Raw genomic sequence first — 23,329 nt, 5'->3', positions numbered from 1 at the left:
GTGAAGCCCCGTACACACCTGGCAGGATCCTGATACACTGTGAAACCCAGTACACACCTGGCAGGATCCTGATACACTGTGAAGCCCCGTACACACCTGGCAGGATCCTGATACACTGTGAAACCCCGTACACACCTGGCAGGATCCTGATACACTGTGAAACCCCGTACACACCTGGCAGGATCCTGATACACTGTGAAACCCCTTACACACCTGGCAGGATCCTGATACACTGTGAAACCCCGTACACACCTGGCAGGATCCTGATACACTGTGAAACCCGTACACACCTGGCAGGATCCTGATACACTGTGAAACCCTTTACACACCTGGCAGGATCCTGATACACTGTGAAGCCCCGTACACACCTGGCAGGATCCTGATACACTGTGAAACCCCGTACACACCTGGCAGGATCCTGATACACTGTGAAACCCCGTACACACCTGGCAGGATCCTGATACACTGTGAAACCCCGTACACACCTGGCAGGATCCTGATACACTGTGAAACCCCGTACACACCTGGCAGGATCCTGATACACTGTGAAACCCCGTACACACCTGGCAGGATCCTGATACACTGTGAAGCCCCGTACACACCTGGCAGGATCCTGATACACTGTGAAGCCCCGTACACACCTGGCAGGATCCTGATACACTGTGAAGCCCGTACACACCTGGCAGGATCCTGATACACTGTGAAACCCGTACACACCTGGCAGGATCCTGATACACTGTGAAGCCCCGTACACACCTGGCAGGATCCTGATACACTGTGAAACCCTGTACACACCTGGCAGGATCCTGATACACTGTGAAGCCCCGTACACACCTGGCAGGATCCTGATACACTGTGAAGCCCCGTACACACCTGGCAGGATCCTGATACACTGTGAAGCCCCGTACACACCTGGCAGGATCCTGATACACTGTGAAACCCCGTACACACCTGGCAGGATCCTGATACACTGTGAAGCCCCGTACACACCTGGCAGGTTCCTGATACACTGTGAAAACCCGTACACACCTGGCAGGATCCTGATACACTGTGAAACCCCGTACACTCCTGGCAGGATCCTGATACACTGTGAAGCCCCGTACACACCTGGCAGGATCCTGATACACTGTGAAACCCGTACACACCTGGCAGGATCCTGATACACTGTGAAACCCCGTACACACCTGGCAGGATCCTGATACACTGTGAAACCCCGTACACACCTGGCAGGATCCTGATACACTGTGAAACCCCGTACACACCTGGCAGGATCCTGATACACTGTGAAACCCCGTACACACCTGGCAGGATCCTGATACACTGTGAAACCCGTACACACCTGGCAGGATCCTGATACACTGTGAAACCCCGTACACACCTGGCAGGATCCTGATACACTGTGAAACCCTGTACACACCTGGCAGGATCCTGATACACTGTGAAGCCCCGTACACACCTGGCAGGATCCTGATACACTGTGAAACCTCGTACACACCCGGAAGGATCCTGATACACTGTGAAGCCCTGTACACACGGGGCTGGATCCTGATACACTGTGAAAGCCCCGTACACACCTGGCAGGATCCTGATACACTGTGAAACCCCGTACACACCTGGCAGGATCCTGATACACTGTGAAACCCCTGTACACACCTGGCAGGATCCTGATACACTGTGAAGCCCCGTACACACCTGGCAGGATCCTGATACACTGTGAAACCCCGTACACACCTGGCAGGATCCTGATACACTGTGAAACCCCGTACACACCTGGCAGGATCCTGATACACTGTGAAGCCCTGTACACACCTGGCAGGATCCTGATACACTGTGAAACCCCGTACACACCTGGCAGGATCCTGATACACTGTGAAGCCCTGTACACACCTGGCAGGATCCTGATACACTGTGAAATCCCATACACACCTGGCAGGATCCTGATACACTGTGAAACCCCTTACACACCTGGCAGGTTCCTGATACACTGTGAAACCCCGTACACACCTGGCAGGATCCTGATACACTGTGAAACCCCGTACACACCTGGCAGGATCCTGATACACTGTGAAGCCCCGTACACACCTGGCAGGATCCTGATACACTGTGAAACCCTGTACACACCTGGCAGGATCCTGATACACTGTGAAACCCCGTACACACCTGGCAGGATCCTGATACACTGTGAAACCCCGTACACACCTGGCAGGATCCTGATACACTGTGAAACCCCGTACACACCTGGCAGGATCCTGATACACTGTGAAACCCCGTACACACCTGGCAGGTTCCTGAGACACTGTGAAACCCCGTACACACCTGGCAGGATCCTGATACACTGTGAAACCCCGTACACACCTGGCAGGATCCTGATACACTGTGAAACCTCGTTCACACCTGGCAGGATCCTGATACACTGTGAAACCACTAAGACACCTGGCACGATCCTGATACACTGTGAAATCCGTACACACCTGGCAGGATCCTGATACACTGTGAAACCCCTTACACACCTGGCAGGATCCTGATACACTGTGAAACCCCGTACACACCTGGCAGGATCCTGATGCACTGTGAACCCCGTACACACCTGGCAGGATCCTGATACACTGTGAAAGCCCCGTACACACCTGGCAGGATCCTGATACACTGTGAAACCCTGTACACACCTGGCAGGATCCTGATACACTGTGAAACCCCGTACACACCTGGCAGGATCCTGATACACTGTGAAACCCCGTACACACCTGGCAGGATCCTGATACACTGTGAAACCCCGTACACACCTGGCAGGATCCTGATACACTGTGAAACCCCGTACACACCTGGCAGGATCCTGATACACTGTGAAAGCCCCGTACACACCTGGCAGGATCCTGATACACTGTGAAACCCCGTACACACCTGGCAGGATCCTGATACACTGTGAAACCCCGTACACACCTGGCAGGATCCTGATACACTGTGAAACCCGTACACACCTGGCAGGATCCTGATACACTGTGAAACCCGTACACACCTGGCAGGATCCTGATACACTGTGAAGCCCCGTACACACCTGGCAGGATCCTGATACACTGTGAAACCCCGTACACACCTGGCAGGATCCTGATACACTGTGAAGCCCCGTACACACCTGGCAGGATCCTGATACACTGTGAAACCCCGTACACACCTGGCAGGATCCTGATACACTGTGAAACCCCGTACACACCTGGCAGGATCCTGATACACTGTGAAGCCCCGTACACACCTGGCAGGATCCTGATACACTGTGAAACCCTGTACACACCTGGCAGGATCCTGATACACTGTGAAGCCCCGTACACACCTGGCAGGATCCTGATACACTGTGAAACCCTGTACACACCTGGCAGGATCCTGATACACGGTGAATCCCCGTACACACCCGGCAGGATCCGGATACACTGTGAAGCCCTGTAGACACGGGGCAGGATCCTGATACACTGTGAAGCCCTGTACACACCTGGCAGGATCCTGATACACTGTGAAGCCCCGTACTCACCTGGCAGGATCCTGATACAATGTGAAACCCCGTACACACCTGGCAGGATCCTGATACACTGTGAAACCTTGTATACACCTGGCAGGTTCCAGATACACTGTGAAACCCCATACACACCTGGCAGGATTCTGATACACTGTGAAGCCCCGCACACACCTGGCAGGTTCCTGATACACTGTGAAACCCCGTACACACCTGGCAGGATCCTGATACACTGTGAAACCCCGTACACACCTGGCAGGATCCTGATACACTGTGAAACACCATACACACCTGGCAGGATCCTGATACACTGTGAAGCCCCGTACACACCTGGCAGGATCCTGATACACTGTGAAACCCCGTACACACCTGGCAGGATCCTGATACACTGTGAAGCCCCGCACACACCTGGCAGGTTCCTGATACACTGTTAAACCCCGTACACACCTGGCAGGATCCTGATACACTGTGAAGCCCCGTACACAACTGGCAGGATCCTGATACACTGTGAAACCCCGTACACACCTGGCAGGATCCTGATACACTGTGAAACACCATACACACCTGGCAGGATCCTGATACACTGTGAAGCCCCGTACACACCTGGCAGGATCCTGATACACTGTGAAGCCCCGTACACAACTGGCAGTTTCCTGAGACACTGTGAAACACCGTACACACCTGGCAGGATCCTGATACACTGTGAAACACCATACACACCTGGCAGGATCCTGATAAACTGTGAAACCCGTACACACCTGGCAGGATCCTGATACACTGTGAAGCCCCTGTACACACCTGGCAGGATCCTGATACACTGTGAAACCCCGTACACACCTGGCAGGATCCTGATACACTGTGAAACCCGTACACACCTGGCAGGATCCTGATACACTGTGAAACCCGTACACACCTGGCAGGATCCTGATACACTGTGAAACCCTGTACACACCTGGCAGGATCCTGATACACTGTGAAACCCGTACACACCTGGCAGGATCCTGATACACTGTGAAACCCCTGTACACACCTGGCAGGATCCTGATACACTGTGAAACCCCGTACACACCTGGCAGGATCCTGATACACTGTGAAGCCCCGTACACACCTGGCAGGATCCTGATACACTGTGAAACCCCGTACACACCTGGCAGGATCCTGATACACTGTGAAACCCCGTACACACCTGGCAGGATCCTGATACACTGTGAAGCCCCGTACACACCTGGCAGGATCCTGATACACTGTGAAACCCCGTACACACCTGGCAGGATCCTGATACACTGTGAAACCCCGTACACACCTGGCAGGATCCTGATACACTGTGAAACCCGTACACACCTGGCAGGATCCTGATACACTGTGAAACCCGTACACACCTGGCAGGATCCTGATACACTGTGAAACCCTGTACACACCTGGCAGGATCCTGATACACTGTGAAACCCGTACACACCTGGCAGGATCCTGATACACTGTGAAGCCCCGTACACACCTGGCAGGATCCTGATACACTGTGAAACCCTGTACACACCTGGCAGGATCCTGATACACTGTGAAACCCGTACACACCTGGCAGGATCCTGATACACTGTGAAACCCCGTACACACCTGGCAGGATCCTGATACACTGTGAAACCCCGTACACACCTGGCAGGATCCTGATACACTGTGAAGCCCCGTACACACCTGGCAGGATCCTGATACACTGTGAAGCCCGTACACACCTGGCAGGATCCTGATACACTGTGAAACCCCGTACACACCTGGCAGGATCCTGATACACTGTGAAGCCCCGTACACACCTGGCAGGATCCTGATACACTGTGAAACCCCGTACACACCTGGCAGGATCCTGATACACTGTGAAACCCCGTACACACCTGGCAGGATCCTGATACAGTGTGAAACCCTGCACACACCTGGCAGGTTCCTGATACACTGTGAAACCCTGTACACACCTGGCAGTTTCCTGATACACTGTGAAACACCGTACACACCTGGCAGGATCCTGATACACTGTGAAAACCTGTACACACCTGGCAGGATCCTGATACACTGTGAAGCCCTGTACACACCTGGCAGGATCCTGATACACTGTGAAACCCCGTACACACCTGGCAGGATCCTGATACACTGTGAAACCCCGTACACACCTGGCAGGATCCTGATACACTGTGAAACCCCGTACACACCTGGCAGGATCCTGATACACTGTGAAACCCTGTACACTCCTGGCAGGATCCTGATACACTGTTAAACCCCGTACACACCTGGCAAGAACCTGATACACTGTGAAGCCCGGTACACAACTGGCAGGATCCTGAGACACTGTGAAACGCCGTACACACCTGGCAGGATCCTGATACACTGTGAAACCCGTACACACCTGGCAGGATCCTGATACACTGTGAAACCCCGTACACACCTGGCAGGATCCTGATACACTGTGAAACCCGTACACACCTGGCAGGATCCTGATACACTGTGAAACCCCGTACACACCTGGCAGGATCCTGATACACTGTGAAACCCTGTACACACCTGGCAGGATCCTGATACACTGTGAAACCCGTACACACCTGGCAGGATCCTGATACACTGTGAAACCCCTTACACACCTGGCAGGATCCTGATACACTGTGAAGCCCCGTACACACCTGGCAGGATCCTGATACACTGTGAAACCCGTACACACCTGGCAGGATCCTGATACACTGTGAAACCCCGTACACACCTGGCAGGATCCTGATACACTGTGAAGCCCCGTACACACCTGGCAGGATCCTGATACACTGTGAAACCCCGTACACACCTGGCAGGATCCTGATACACTGTGAAGCCCTGTACACACCTGGCAGGATCCTGATACACTGTGAAGCCCCGTACACACCTGGCAGGATCCTGATACACTGTGAAACCCCGTACACACCTGGCAGGATCCTGATACACTGTGAAACCCCGTACACACCTGGCAGGATCCTGATACACTGTGAAACCCTGTACACACCTGGCAGGATCCTGATACACTGTGAAACCCCGTACACACCTGGCAGGATCCTGATACACTGTGAAACCCCGTACACACCTGGCAGGATCCTGATACACTGTGAAGACCCGTACACACCTGGCAGGATCCTGATACACTTTGAGGCCCCGTACACACCTGGCAGGATCCTGATACAGTGTGAAACCCTGTACACACCTGGCAGGTTCCTGATACACTGTGAAACCCGTACACACCTGGCAGGATCCTGATACACTGTGAAGACCCCGTACACACCTGGCAGGATCCTGATACACTGTGAAACCTCGTACACACCTGGCAGGATCCTGATACACTGTGAAACCCTGTACACACCTGGCAGGATCCTGATACACTGTGAAACCCTGTACACACCTGGCAGGATCCTGATACACTGTGAAACCCCATACACACTGGCAGGATCCTGATACATTGTGAAACCCTGTACACACCGGCAGGATACTGATACACGGTGAATCCCCGTACACACCTGGCAGGATCCTGATACACTGTGAATCCCTGTACACTCCGGCAGGATCCTTATACACGGTGAAACCCCGTACACACCTGGCAGGATCCTGATACACTGTGAAACCCTGTACACACCTGGCAGGATCCTGAGACACTGTGAAGACCCGTACACACCTGGCAGGATCCTGATACACTGTGAAACCCTGTACACACCTGGCAGGATCCTGATACACTGTGAATCCCCGTACACACCTGGCAGGATCCTGATACACTGTGAAACCCCGTACACACCTGGCAGGATCCTGATACACTGTGAAACCCCGTACACACCTGGCAGGATCCTGATGCACTGTGAAACCCCGTACACACCTGGCAGGTTCCTGATACACTGTGAAACCCCGTACACACCTGGCAGTATCCTGATACACTGTGAAGCCCCGTACACACCTGGCAGGATCCTGATACACTGTGAAACCCCGTACACACCTGGCAGGATCCTGATACACTGTGAAACCCGTACACACCTGGCAGGATCCTGATACACTGTGAAGCCCCGTACACACCTGGCAGGATCCTGATACACTGTGAAACCCCGTACACACCTGGCAGGATCCTGATACACTGTGAAACCCCGTACACACCTGGCAGGATCCTGATACACTGTGAAGCCCGTACACACCTGGCAGGATCCTGATACACTGTGAAACCCCTGTACACACCTGGCAGGATCCTGATACACTGTGAAACCCCGTACACACCTGGCAGGATCCTGATACACTGTGAAGCCCCGTACACACCTGGCAGGATCCTGATACACTGTGAAACCCCGTACACACCTGGCAGGATCCTGATACACTGTGAAACCCCGTACACACCTGGCAGGATCCTGATACACTGTGAAGCCCCGTACACACCTGGCAGGATCCTGATACACTGTGAAACCCCGTACACACCTGGCAGGTTCCTGATACACTGTGAAACCCCGTACACACCTGGCAGGATCCTGATACACTGTGAAGCCCGTACACACCTGGCAGGATCCTGATACAGTGTGAAACCCTGTACACACCTGGCAGGTTCCTGATACACTGTCAAACCACTTAGCCACCTGGCAGGATCCTGATACACTGTGAAACCCTTTACACTCCTGGCAGGATCCTGATACACTGTGAAACCCCGTACACACCTGGCAGGATCCTGATACACTGTGAAAGCCCGTACACACCTGGCAGGATCCTGATACACTGTGAAACCCCTGTACACACCTGGCAGGATCCTGATACACTGTGAAACCCCGTACACACCTGGCAGGATCCTGATACACTGTGAAACCCCGTACACACCTGGCAGGATCCTGATACACTGTGAAACCCCGTACACACCTGGCAGGATCCTGATACACTGTGAAACCCCGTACACACCTGGCAGGATCCTGATACACTGTGAAGCCCCGTACACACCTGGCAGGATCCTGATACACTGTGAAGCCCTGTACACACCTGGCAGGATCCTGATACACTGTGAAACCCTGTACACACCTGGCAGGATCCTGAGACACTGTGTAGCCCCGTACACACCTGGCAGGATCCTGATACAATGTGAAACCTCGTACACACCTGGCAGGATCCGGATACACTGTGAAGCCCCGTACACACCGGCAGGCTCCTGATACACTGTGAAACCCTGTACACAACTGGCAGGATCCTGATACACTGTGAAACCCCGTACACACCTGGCAGGATCCTGATACACTGTGAAGCCCCGTACACACCTGGCAGGATCCTGATACACTGTGAAGCCCTGTACACACCTGGCAGGATCCTGATACACTGTGAAGCCCCGTACACACCTGGCAGGATCCTGATACACTGTGAAACCCTGTACACACCTGGCAGGATCCTGATACACTGTGAAACCCCGTACACACCTGGCAGGATCCTGATACACTGTGAAGCCCCGTACACACCTGGCAGGATCCTGATACACTGTGAAGCCCTGTACACACCTGGCAGGATCCTGATACACTGTGAAGCCCCGTACACACCTGGCAGGATCCTGATACACTGTGAAACCCCGTACACACCTGGCAGGATCCTGATACACTGTGAAGCCCTGTACACACCTGGCAGGATCCTGATACACTGTGAAGCCCGTACACACCTGGCAGGATCCTGATACACTGTGAAACCCGTACACACCTGGCAGGATCCTGATACACTGTGAAGCCCTGTACACACCTGGCAGGATCCTGATACACTGTGAAACCCCGTACACACCTGGCAGGATCCTGATACACTGTGAAACCCTGTACACACCTGGCAGGATCCTGATACACTGTGAAGCCCCGTACACACCTGGCAGGATCCTGATACACTGTGAAACCCTGTACACACCTGGCAGGATCCTGATACACTGTGAAACCCCGTACACACCTGGCAGGATCCTGATACACTGTGAAGCCCCGTACACACCTGGCAGGATCCTGATACACCATGAAACCCCGTTCACACCTGGCAGGATCCTGATACACTGTGAAGCCCTGTACACACCTGGCAGGATCCTGATACACTGTGAAGCCCCGTACACACCTGGCAGGATCCTGATACACTGTGAAACCCTGTACACACCGGCAGGATACTGATACACGGTGAATCCCCGTACACACCTGGCAGGATCCTGATACACTGTGAATCCCCTGTACACTCCGGCAGGATCCTTATACACGGTGAAACCCCGTACACACCTGGCAGGATCCTGATACACTGTGAAGCCCTGTACACACCTGGCAGGATCCTGATACACTGTGAAGACCCGTACACACCTGGCAGGATCCTGATACACTGTGAAACCCCAACACACCTGGCAGGATCCTGATACACTGTGAAACCCTGTACACACCTGGCAGGATCCTGATACACTGTGAAACCCCGTACACACCTGGCAGGATCCTGATACACTGTGAAACCCCGTACACACCTGGCAGGATCCTGATACACTGTGAAACCCTGTACACACCTGGCAGGATCCTGATACACTGTGAAAACCCGTACACACCTGGCAGGATCCTGATACACTGTGAAACCCCGTACACACCTGGCAGGATCCTGATACACTGTGAAACCCCGTACACACCTGGCAGGATCCTGATACACTGTGAAACCCCGTACACACCTGGCAGGATCCTGATACACTGTGAAACCCCGTACACACCTGGCAGGATCCTGATACACTGTGAAACCCGTACACACCTGGCAGGATCCTGATACACTGTGAAGCCCCGTACACACCTGGCAGGATCCTGATACACTGTGAAACCCTGTACACACCTGGCAGGATCCTGATACACTGTGAAACCCCGTACACACCTGGCAGGATCCTGATACACTGTGAAGCCCGTACACACCTGGCAGGATCCTGATACACTGTGAAACCCGTACACACCTGGCAGGATCCTGATACACTGTGAAACCCCGTACACACCTGGCAGGATCCTGATACACTGTGAAGCCCCGTACACACCTGGCAGGATCCTGATACACTGTTAAACCCCGTACACACCTGGCAGGATCCTGATACACTGTGAAGCCCCGTACACACCTGGCAGGATCCTGATACACTGTGAAACCCGTACACACCTGGCAGGTTCCTGATACACTGTGAAACCCCGTACACACCTGGCAGGATCCTGATACACTGTGAAAACCTGTACACACCTGGCAGGATCCTGATACACTGTGAAGCCCTGTACACACCTGGCAGGTTCCTGATACACTGTGAAACCCCGTACACACCTGGCAGGATCCTGATACACTGTGAAGCCCCGAACACACCTGGCAGGATCCTGATACACTGTGAAACCCTGTACACACCTGGCAGGTTCCTGATACACTGTGAAACCCCGTACACACCTGGCAGGATCCTGATACACTGTGAAGCCACGTACACACCTGGCAGGATCCTGATACACTGTGAAACCCCGTACACACCTGGCAGGATCCTGATACACTGTGAAACCCCGTACACACCTGGCAGGATCCTGATACACTGTGAAACCACTTAGACACCTGGCAGGATCCTGATACACTGTGAAACCTCGTACACACCTGGCAGGATCCTGATACACTGTGAAACCCCGTACACACCTGGCAGGATCCTGATACACTGTGAAACCCTGTACACACCTGGCAGGATCCTGATACACTGTGAAACCCCGTACACACCTGGCAGGATCCTGATACACTGTGAAGCCCCGTACACACCTGGCAGGATCCTGATACACTGTGAAACCCGTACACACCTGGCAGGATCCTGATACACTGTGAAACCCGTACACACCTGGCAGGATCCTGATACACTGTGAAGCCCCGTACACACCTGGCAGGATCCTGATACACTGTGAAACCCTGTACACACCTGGCAGGATCCTGATACACTGTGAATCCCCTGTACACTCCGGCAGGATCCTGATACACTGTGAAGCCCCGTACACACCTGGCAGGATCCTGATACACTGTGAAACCCTGTACACACCTGGCAGGATCCTGATACACTGTGAAACCCAGTACACACCTGGCAGGATCCTGATACACTGTGAAGCCCCGTACACACCTGGCAGGATCCTGATACACTGTGAATCCCCGTACACACCTGGCAGGATCCTGATACACTGTGAAGCCCCGTACACACCTGGCAGGATCCTGATACACTGTGAAGCCCCGTACACACCTGGCAGGATCCTGATACACTGTGAAGCCCCTGTACACACCGGCAGGATCCTGATACACTGTGAAGCCCCGTACACACCTGGCAGGATCCTGATACACTGTGAAACCCCGTACACACCTGGCAGGATCCTGATACACTGTGAAGCCCCGTACACACCTGGCAGGATCCTGATACACTGTGAAGCCCTGTACACACCGGGCAGGATCCTGATACACTGTGAAGCCCCGTACACACCTGGCAGGATCCTGATACACTGTGAAGCCCCGTACACACCTGGCAGGATCCTGATACACTGTGAAGCCCCGTACACACCTGGCAGGATCCTGATACACTGTGAAAGCCCCGTACACACCTGGCAGGTTCCTGATACACTGTGAAACCCCGTACACACCTGGCAGGATCCTGATACACTGTGAAACCCCGTACACACCTGGCAGGATCCTGATACACTGTGAAGCCCCGTACACACCTGGCAGGATCCTGATACACTGTGAAACCTCGTATACACCTGGCAGGTTCCTGATACACTGTGAAACCCCGTACACACCTGGCAGGTTCCTGATACACTGTGAAACCTTTACACACCTGGCAGGATCCTGATACACTGTGAAACCCCGTACACACCTGGCAGGATCCTGATACACTGTGAAACCCCGTACACACCTGGCAGGATCCTGATACACTGTGAAACCTCGTACACACCTGGCAGGATCCTGATACACTGTGAAACCCCATACACACCTGGCAGGATCCTGATACACTGTGAAGCCCCGTACACACCTGGCAGGTTCCTGATACACTGTGAAACCCCGTACACACCTGGCAGGATCCTGATACACTGTGAAGCCCCGTACACACCTGGCAGGATCCTGAGACACTGTGAAACCCCGTACACACCTGGCAGGATCCTGATGCACTGTGAAACCCCGTACACACCTGGCAGGATCCTGATACACTGTGAAACCCCATACACAACTGGCAGGATCCTGATACACTGTGAAGCCCCGTACACACCTGGCAGGTTCCTGATACACTGTGAAACCCCGTACACACCTGGCAGGTTCCTGATACACTGTGAAGCCCCGTACGTACCTGGCAGGATCCTGATACACTGTGAAACCCCGTACACACCTGGCAGGATCCTGATACACTGTGAAACACCATACACTCCTGGCAGGATCCTGATACACTGTGAAACCCCGTACACACCTGGCAGGATCCTGATACACTGTGAAGTCCCGTACACACCTGGCAGGATCCTGACACACTGTGAAACCCTGTACACACCTGGCAGAATCCTGATACACTGTGAAACCTCGTATACACCTGGCTGGTTCCTGATACACTGTGAAACCCCATACACACCTGGCAGGATCCTGATACACTGTGAAACCCCATACACTCCTGGCAGGATCCTGATACACTGTGAGGCCCCGTACACTCCTGGCAGGATCCTGATACACTGTGTAACACCGTACACTCCTGGCAGGATCCTGATACACTGTGAAACCCCGTGCACTCCTGGCAGGTTCCTGATACACTGTGAAACCACGACACACCTGACAGGATCCTGAGACACTGTGAAGCCCCGTACACACCTGGCAAGATCCTGAGAAACTGTGAACCCTGTACACACCTAGCAGGATCCTGAGACACTGTGTAGCCCCGTACACACCTGGCAGGATCCTGATATTATGTGATCCTCGTACACACCTGGCAGGATCCTGATACACTGTGAAACCCCGACACACCTGGCAGGATCCTGATACACTGTGAAACCCTGTACACTCCTGGCAGGATCCTGATACACTGTGAAACCCTGTACACACCTGGCAGTATCCTGAGGCACTGTAAAGCCCCGTACACACCTGGCAGGATCCTGATACACTGTGAAACCTCATACTCACCTGGCAGGATCCTGATACACTGTGAAACCACTTAGACACCTGGCAGGATCCTGATACACTGTGAAACCTCGTACACACCTGGCAGGATCCTGATACACTGTGAAACCACTTAGACACCTGGCAGGATCCTGATACACTGTGAAACCCTGTACACTCCTGGCATGATCATGATACACTGTGAAACCTCTTAAACACCTGGCAGGATCCTGATGCACTGTGAAACCCTGTACACTCGAGGCAGGATCCTGATACACTGTGAAACCCTTTACACACCTGGCAGGATCCTGAGACACTGTGAAGCCCCGTACACACCTGGCAGGATCCTGATACACTGTGAAACACTGTACACACCTGGCAGTATCCTGATACAATGTGAAACCCCATAAACACTTGTCAGGATCCCGATACACCGTGAAGCCCCGTACACACCTGGCAGGATCCTGATACACCATGAAACCCCGTTCACACCTGGCAGGATCCTGATACACTTTAAAGCCCTGTACACACCTGGCAGAAACCTGATACACTGTGAAACCCCGTACACACCTGGCAGGATCCTGATACATTGTGAAACCCTGTACACACCGGCAGGATCCTGATACACGGTGAATCCCCGTACACACCTGGCAGGATCCTGATACATTGTGAAACCCTGTACACACCGGCAGGATCCTGATACACTGTGAATCCCCGTACACACCTGGCAGGATCCTGATACACTGTGAAGCCCCGTTCACACCGGCAGGTTCCTGATACACGGTGAAACACCGTACACACCTGGCAGGATCCTGATACACTGTGAAGCCCCGTACACACCGGCAGGCTCCTGATACACTGTGAAACCCTGTACAAACCTGGCAGGTTCGTGATACACTGTGAAACCCCGTACACACCTGGCAGGATCCTGATGCACTGTGAAGCCCCGTACACACCTGGCAGGATCCTGATACACTGTGAAGCCCTGGACACACGGGGCAGGATCCTGATACACTGTAAAGCCCCGTACACACCTGGCAGGTTCCTGATACACTGTGAAAGCCCATACACACCTGGCAGGATCCTGATACACTGTGAAGCCCCGTACACTCCTGGCAGGATCCTGATATACTGTGAAGCCCTGTACACTCCTGGCAGGATCCTGATACACCGTGAATCCCTGTACACACCTGGCAGGATCCTGAGACACTGTGAAGCCCCGTACACACCTGGCAGGATCCTGATACACTGTGAAGCCCCGTACACACGGGGCAGGATCCTGATACACTGTGAAGCCCCGTACACACCTGGCAGGATCTTGATACACTGTGAAGCCCCGTACACACCTGGCAGGTTCCTGATACACTGTGAAGCCCTGTATAAACCTGGCAGGTTCCTGATACACTGTGAAACTCCGTACACACCTGGCAGGATGCTGATACACTGTGAAACCCCATACACACCTGGCAGGATCCTGATACACTGTGAAGCCCCGTACACACCTGGCAGGATCCTGATACACTGTGAAACCTCGTATACAACTGGCTGGTTCCTGATACACTGTGAAACCAAGTACACACCTGGCAGTTTCCTGATACACTGTGAAACCCTTTACACACCTGGCAGGATCCTGATACACTGTGAAGCCCCGTACACACCTGGCAGGATCCTGATACACTGTGAAGCCCTGTACACACCTGGCAGAAACCTGATACACTGTGAAGCCCCGTACACACCTGGCAGGATCCTGATACATTGTGAAACCCTGTACACACCGGCAGGATCCTGATACACGGTGAATCCCCGTACACACCTGGCAGGATCCTGATACATTGTGAAACCCTGTACACACCGGCAGGATCCTGATACACTGTGAATCCCCGTACACACCTGGCAGGATCCTGATACACTGTGAAGCCCCGTTCACACCGGCAGGTTCCTGATACACGGTGAAACCCCGTACACACCTGGCAGGATCCTGATACACTGTGAAGCCCCGTACACACCTGGCAGGTTCCTGATACACTGTGAAAGCCCATACACACCTGGCAGGATCCTGATACACTGTGAAACCTCGTATACACCTGGCTGGTTCCTGATACACTGTGAAGCCCCGTACACACCTGGCAGGATCCTGATACACTGTGAAGCCCTGTACACACCTGGCAGAAACCTGATACACTGTGAAGCCCCGTACACACCTGGCAGGATCCTGATACATTGTGAAACCCTGTACACACCGGCAGGATCCTGATACACGGTGAATCCCCGTACACACCTGGCAGGATCCTGATACATTGTGAAACCCTGTACACACCGGCAGGATCCTGATACACTGTGAATCCCCGTACACACCTGGCAGGATCCTGATACACTGTGAAGCCCCGTTCACACCTGGCAGGTTACTGATACACGGTGAAACCCCGTACACACCTGGCAGGATCCTGATACACTGTGAAGCCCCGTACACACCGGCAGGCTCCTGATACACTGTGAAACCCTGTACAAACCTGGCAGGATCGTGATACACTGTGAAACCCCGTACACACCTGGCAGGATCCTGATGCACTGTGAAGCCCCGTACACACCTGGCAGGATCCTGATACACTGTGAAGCCCTGGACACACGGGGCAGGATCCTGATATACTGTGAAGCCCCGTACACACCTGGCAGGATCCTGATGCACTGTGAAACCCCGTACACACCTGGCAGGATCCTGATACACTGTGAAACCCCATACACAACTGGCAGGATCCTGATACACTGTGAAGCCCCGTACACACCTGGCAGGTTCCTGATACACTGTGAAACCCCGTACACACCTGGCAGGTTCCTGATACACTGTTAAACCCCGTACACACCTGGCAGGAACCTGAGACACTGTGAAGCCCTGTACACATCTGGCAGGATCCTGAGACACTGTGAAACCCCGCACACACCTGGCAGGATCCTGATACACTGTGAAACCCCATACACAACTGGCAGGATCCTGATACACTGTGAAACCCCATACACTCCTGGCAGGATCCTGATACACTGTGAGGCCCCGTACACTCCTGGCAGGATCCTGATACACTGTGTAACCCCGTACACTCCTGGCAGGATCCTGATACACTGTGAAACCCTGTGCACTCCTGGCAGGTTCCTGATACACTGTGAAACCACGACACACCTGACAGGAACCTGAGACACTGTGAAGCCCCGTACACACCTGGCAAGATCTTGAGAAACTGTGAACCCTGTACACACCTAGCAGGATCCTGATACAATGTGAAACCCCGTACACACCTGGCAGGATCCTGATACACTGTGAAACCCCATACACAACTGGCAGCATCCTGATACACTGTGAAGCCCCGTACACACCTGGCAGGTTCCTGATACACTGTGTATCCCCGTACACACCTGGCAGGTTCCTGATACACTGTGAAGCCCCGTACGTACCTGGCAAGATCCTGAAACACTGTGAAACCCCGTACACACCTGGCAGGATCCTGATACACTGTGAAACCCTGTACACATCTGGCAGGATCCTGAGACACGGTGAAACCCCGCACACACCTGGCAGGATCCTGATACACTGTGAAACCCCGTACACACCTGGCAGGATCCTGATACACTGTGAAACCCCATACACTCCTGGCAGGATCCTGATACACTGTGAGGCCCCGTACACTCCTGGCAGGATCCTGATACACTGTGAAACCCTGTACACACCTGGCAGTATCCTGAGGCACTGTAAAGCCCCGTACACACCTGGCAGGATCCTGATACACTGTGAAACCTCGTACTCACCTGGCAGGATCCTGATACACTGTGAAACCACTTAGACACCTGGCAGGATCCTGATACACTGTGAAACCTCGTACACACCTGGCAGGATCCTGATACACTGTGAAACCACTTAGACACCTGGCAGGATCCTGATACACTGTGAAACCCTGTACACTCCTGGCAGCATCATGATACACTGTGAAACCTCGTAAACACCTGGCAGGATCCTGATGCACTGTGAAACCCTGTACACTCGAGGCAGGATCCTGATACACTGTGAAACCCTTTAAACACCTGGCAGGATCCTGAGACACTGTGAAGCCCCGTACACACCTGGCAGGATCCTGATACACTGTGAAACCCTGTACACACCTGGCAGTATCCTGATACAATGTGAAAACCCATACACACTTGTCAGGATCCCGATACACCGTGAAGCCCCGTACACACCTGGCTGGTTCCTGATACACCATGAAACCCCGTTCACACCTGGCAGGATCCTGATACACTGTGAAGCCTGTACACACCTGGCAGAAACCTGATACACTGTGAAGCCCCGTACACACCTGGCAGGATCCTGATACATTGTGAAACCCTGTACACACCGGCAGGATCCTGATACACGGTGAATCCCCGTACACACCTGGCAGGATCCTGATACATTGTGAAACCCTGTACACACCGGCAGGATCCTGATACACTGTGAATCCCCGTACACACCTGGCAGGATCCTGATACACTGTGAAGCCCCGTTCACACCGGCAGTTTCCTGATACACGGTGAAACACCGTACACACCTGGCAGGATCCTGATACACTGTGAAGCCCCGTTCACACCGGCAGGCTCCTGATACACTGTGAAACCCTGTACAAACCTGGCAGGATCGTGAAACACTGTGAAACCCCGTACACACCTGGCAGGATCCTGATGCACTGTGAAGCCCCGTACACACCTGGCAGGATCCTGATACACTGTGAAGCCCTGGACACACGGGGCAGGATCCTGATACACTGTGAAGCCCCGTACACACCTGGCAGGTTCCTGATACACTGTGAAAGCTCATACACACCTGGCAGGATCCTGATACACTGTGAAACCCCGTACACACCTGGCTGGTTCCTGATACACTGTGAAGCCCCGTACACTCCTGGCAGGATCCTGATATACTGTGAAGCCCTGTACACTCCTGGCAGGATCCTGATACACTTTTAAACCCTGTACACACCTGGCAGGATCATGAGACACTGTGAAGCCCCGTACACACCTGGCAGGATCCTGAGACACTGTGAAGCCCCGTACACACGGGGCAGGATCCTGATACACTGTGAAGCCCCGTACACACCGGCAGGCTCCTGATACACTGTGAAACCCTGTACAAACCTGGCAGGTTCGTGATACACTGTGAAACCCCGTACACACCTGGCAGGATCCTGATGCACTGTGAAGCCCCGTACACACCTGGCAGGATCCTGATACACTGTGAAGCCCTGGACACACGGGGCAGGATCCTGATACACTGTAAAGCCCCGTACACACCTGGCAGGTTCCTGATACACTGTGAAAGCCCATACACACCTGGCAGGATCCTGATACACTGTGAAGCCCCGTACACTCCTGGCAGGATCCTGATATACTGTGAAGCCCTGTACACTCCTGGCAGGATCCTGATACACCGTGAATCCCTGTACACACCTGGCAGGATCCTGAGACACTGTGAAGCCCCGTACACACCTGGCAGGATCCTGATACACTGTGAAGCCCCGTACACACGGGGCAGGATCCTGATACACTGTGAAGCCCCGTACACACCTGGCAGGATCTTGATACACTGTGAAGCCCCGTACACACCTGGCAGGTTCCTGATACACTGTGAAGCCCTGTATAAACCTGGCAGGTTCCTGATACACTGTGAAACTCCGTACACACCTGGCAGGATGCTGATACACTGTGAAACCCCATACACACCTGGCAGGATCCTGATACACTGTGAAGCCCCGTACACACCTGGCAGGATCCTGATACACTGTGAAACCTCGTATACAACTGGCTGGTTCCTGATACACTGTGAAACCAAGTACACACCTGGCAGTTTCCTGATACACTGTGAAACCCTTTACACACCTGGCAGGATCCTGATACACTGTGAAGCCCCGTACACACCTGGCAGGATCCTGATACACTGTGAAGCCCTGTACACACCTGGCAGAAACCTGATACACTGTGAAGCCCCGTACACACCTGGCAGGATCCTGATACATTGTGAAACCCTGTACACACCGGCAGGATCCTGATACACGGTGAATCCCCGTACACACCTGGCAGGATCCTGATACATTGTGAAACCCTGTACACACCGGCAGGATCCTGATACACTGTGAATCCCCGTACACACCTGGCAGGATCCTGATACACTGTGAAGCCCCGTTCACACCGGCAGGTTCCTGATACACGGTGAAACCCCGTACACACCTGGCAGGATCCTGATACACTGTGAAGCCCCGTACACACCTGGCAGGTTCCTGATACACTGTGAAAGCCCATACACACCTGGCAGGATCCTGATACACTGTGAAACCTCGTATACACCTGGCTGGTTCCTGATACACTGTGAAGCCCCGTACACACCTGGCAGGATCCTGATACACTGTGAAGCCCTGTACACACCTGGCAGAAACCTGATACACTGTGAAGCCCCGTACACACCTGGCAGGATCCTGATACATTGTGAAACCCTGTACACACCGGCAGGATCCTGATACACGGTGAATCCCCGTACACACCTGGCAGGATCCTGATACATTGTGAAACCCTGTACACACCGGCAGGATCCTGATACACTGTGAATCCCCGTACACACCTGGCAGGATCCTGATACACTGTGAAGCCCCGTTCACACCTGGCAGGTTACTGATACACGGTGAAACCCCGTACACACCTGGCAGGATCCTGATACACTGTGAAGCCCCGTACACACCGGCAGGCTCCTGATACACTGTGAAACCCTGTACAAACCTGGCAGGATCGTGATACACTGTGAAACCCCGTACACACCTGGCAGGATCCTGATGCACTGTGAAGCCCCGTACACACCTGGCAGGATCCTGATACACTGTGAAGCCCTGGACACACGGGGCAGGATCCTGATATACTGTGAAGCCCCGTACACACCTGGCAGGATCCTGATGCACTGTGAAACCCCGTACACACCTGGCAGGATCCTGATACACTGTGAAACCCCATACACAACTGGCAGGATCCTGATACACTGTGAAGCCCCGTACACACCTGGCAGGTTCCTGATACACTGTGAAACCCCGTACACACCTGGCAGGTTCCTGATACACTGTTAAACCCCGTACACACCTGGCAGGAACCTGAGACACTGTGAAGCCCTGTACACATCTGGCAGGATCCTGAGACACTGTGAAACCCCGCACACACCTGGCAGGATCCTGATACACTGTGAAACCCCATACACAACTGGCAGGATCCTGATACACTGTGAAACCCCATACACTCCTGGCAGGATCCTGATACACTGTGAGGCCCCGTACACTCCTGGCAGGATCCTGATACACTGTGTAACCCCGTACACTCCTGGCAGGATCCTGATACACTGTGAAACCCTGTGCACTCCTGGCAGGTTCCTGATGCACTGTGAAACCACGACACACCTGACAGGAACCTGAGACACTGTGAAGCCCCGTACACACCTGGCAAGATCTTGAGAAACTGTGAACCCTGTACACACCTAGCAGGATCCTGATACAATGTGAAACCCCGTACACACCTGGCAGGATCCTGATACACTGTGAAACCCCATACACAACTGGCAGCATCCTGATACACTGTGAAGCCCCGTACACACCTGGCAGGTTCCTGATACACTGTGTATCCCCGTACACACCTGGCAGGTTCCTGATACACTGTGAAGCCCCGTACGTACCTGGCAAGATCCTGAAACACTGTGAAACCCCGTACACACCTGGCAGGATCCTGATACACTGTGAAACCCTGTACACATCTGGCAGGATCCTGAGACACGGTGAAACCCCGCACACACCTGGCAGGATCCTGATACACTGTGAAACCCCGTACACACCTGGCAGGATCCTGATACACTGTGAAACCCCATACACTCCTGGCAGGATCCTGATACACTGTGAGGCCCCGTACACTCCTGGCAGGATCCTGATACACTGTGAAACCCTGTACACACCTGGCAGTATCCTGAGGCACTGTAAAGCCCCGTACACACCTGGCAGGATCCTGATACACTGTGAAACCTCGTACTCACCTGGCAGGATCCTGATACACTGTGAAACCACTTAGACACCTGGCAGGATCCTGATACACTGTGAAACCTCGTACACACCTGGCAGGACCCTGATACACTGTGAAACCACTTAGACACCTGGCAGGATCCTGATACACTGTGAAACCCTGTACACTCCTGGCAGCATCATGATACACTGTGAAACCTCGTAAACACCTGGCAGGATCCTGATGCACTGTGAAACCCTGTACACTCGAGGCAGGATCCTGATACACTGTGAAACCCTTTAAACACCTGGCAGGATCCTGAGACACTGTGAAGCCCCGTACACACCTGGCAGGATCCTGATACACTGTGAAACCCTGTACACACCTGGCAGTATCCTGATACAATGTGAAAACCCATACACACTTGTCAGGATCCCGATACACCGTGAAGCCCCGTACACACCTGGCTGGTTCCTGATACACCATGAAACCCCGTTCACACCTGGCAGGATCCTGATACACTGTGAAGCCTGTACACACCTGGCAGAAACCTGATACACTGTGAAGCCCCGTACACACCTGGCAGGATCCTGATACATTGTGAAACCCTGTACACACCGGCAGGATCCTGATACACGGTGAATCCCCGTACACACCTGGCAGGATCCTGATACATTGTGAAACCCTGTACACACCGGCAGGATCCTGATACACTGTGAATCCCCGTACACACCTGGCAGGATCCTGATACACTGTGAAGCCCCGTTCACACCGGCAGTTTCCTGATACACGGTGAAACACCGTACACACCTGGCAGGATCCTGATACACTGTGAAGCCCCGTTCACACCGGCAGGCTCCTGATACACTGTGAAACCCTGTACAAACCTGGCAGGATCGTGAAACACTGTGAAACCCCGTACACACCTGGCAGGATCCTGATGCACTGTGAAGCCCCGTACACACCTGGCAGGATCCTGATACACTGTGAAGCCCTGGACACACGGGGCAGGATCCTGATACACTGTGAAGCCCCGTACACACCTGGCAGGTTCCTGATACACTGTGAAAGCTCATACACACCTGGCAGGATCCTGATACACTGTGAAACCCCGTACACACCTGGCTGGTTCCTGATACACTGTGAAGCCCCGTACACTCCTGGCAGGATCCTGATATACTGTGAAGCCCTGTACACTCCTGGCAGGATCCTGATACACTTTTAAACCCTGTACACACCTGGCAGGATCATGAGACACTGTGAAGCCCCGTACACACCTGGCAGGATCCTGAGACACTGTGAAGCCCCGTACACACGGGGCAGGATCCTGATACACTGTGAAGCCCCGTACACACCTGGCAGGATCCTGATACACTGTGAAGCCCCGTACACACCTGGCAGGATCCTGATACACTGTGAAACCCCATACACACCTGGCAGGATCCTGATACACTGTGAAACCCCATACACTCCTGGCAGGATCCTGATACACTGTGAGGCCCCGTACACTCCTGGCAGGATCCTGATACACTGTGTAACCCCGTACACTCCTGGCAGGATCCTGATACACTGTGAAACCCCGTGCACTCCTGGCAGGTTCCTGATACACTGTGAAACCACGACACACCTGACAGGATCCTGAGACACTGTGAAGCCCCGTACACACCTGGCAAGATCTTGAGA

The sequence above is a fragment of the Carcharodon carcharias genome (assembly GCF_017639515.1).
Source record: "Carcharodon carcharias isolate sCarCar2 chromosome 24 unlocalized genomic scaffold, sCarCar2.pri SUPER_24_unloc_2, whole genome shotgun sequence".
In the NCBI taxonomy this organism is placed as follows: Eukaryota; Metazoa; Chordata; class Chondrichthyes; order Lamniformes; family Lamnidae; genus Carcharodon; species Carcharodon carcharias.
The sequence above is the reverse complement of the archived record's forward strand: the minus strand, read 5'-3'. Positions refer to the sequence as shown.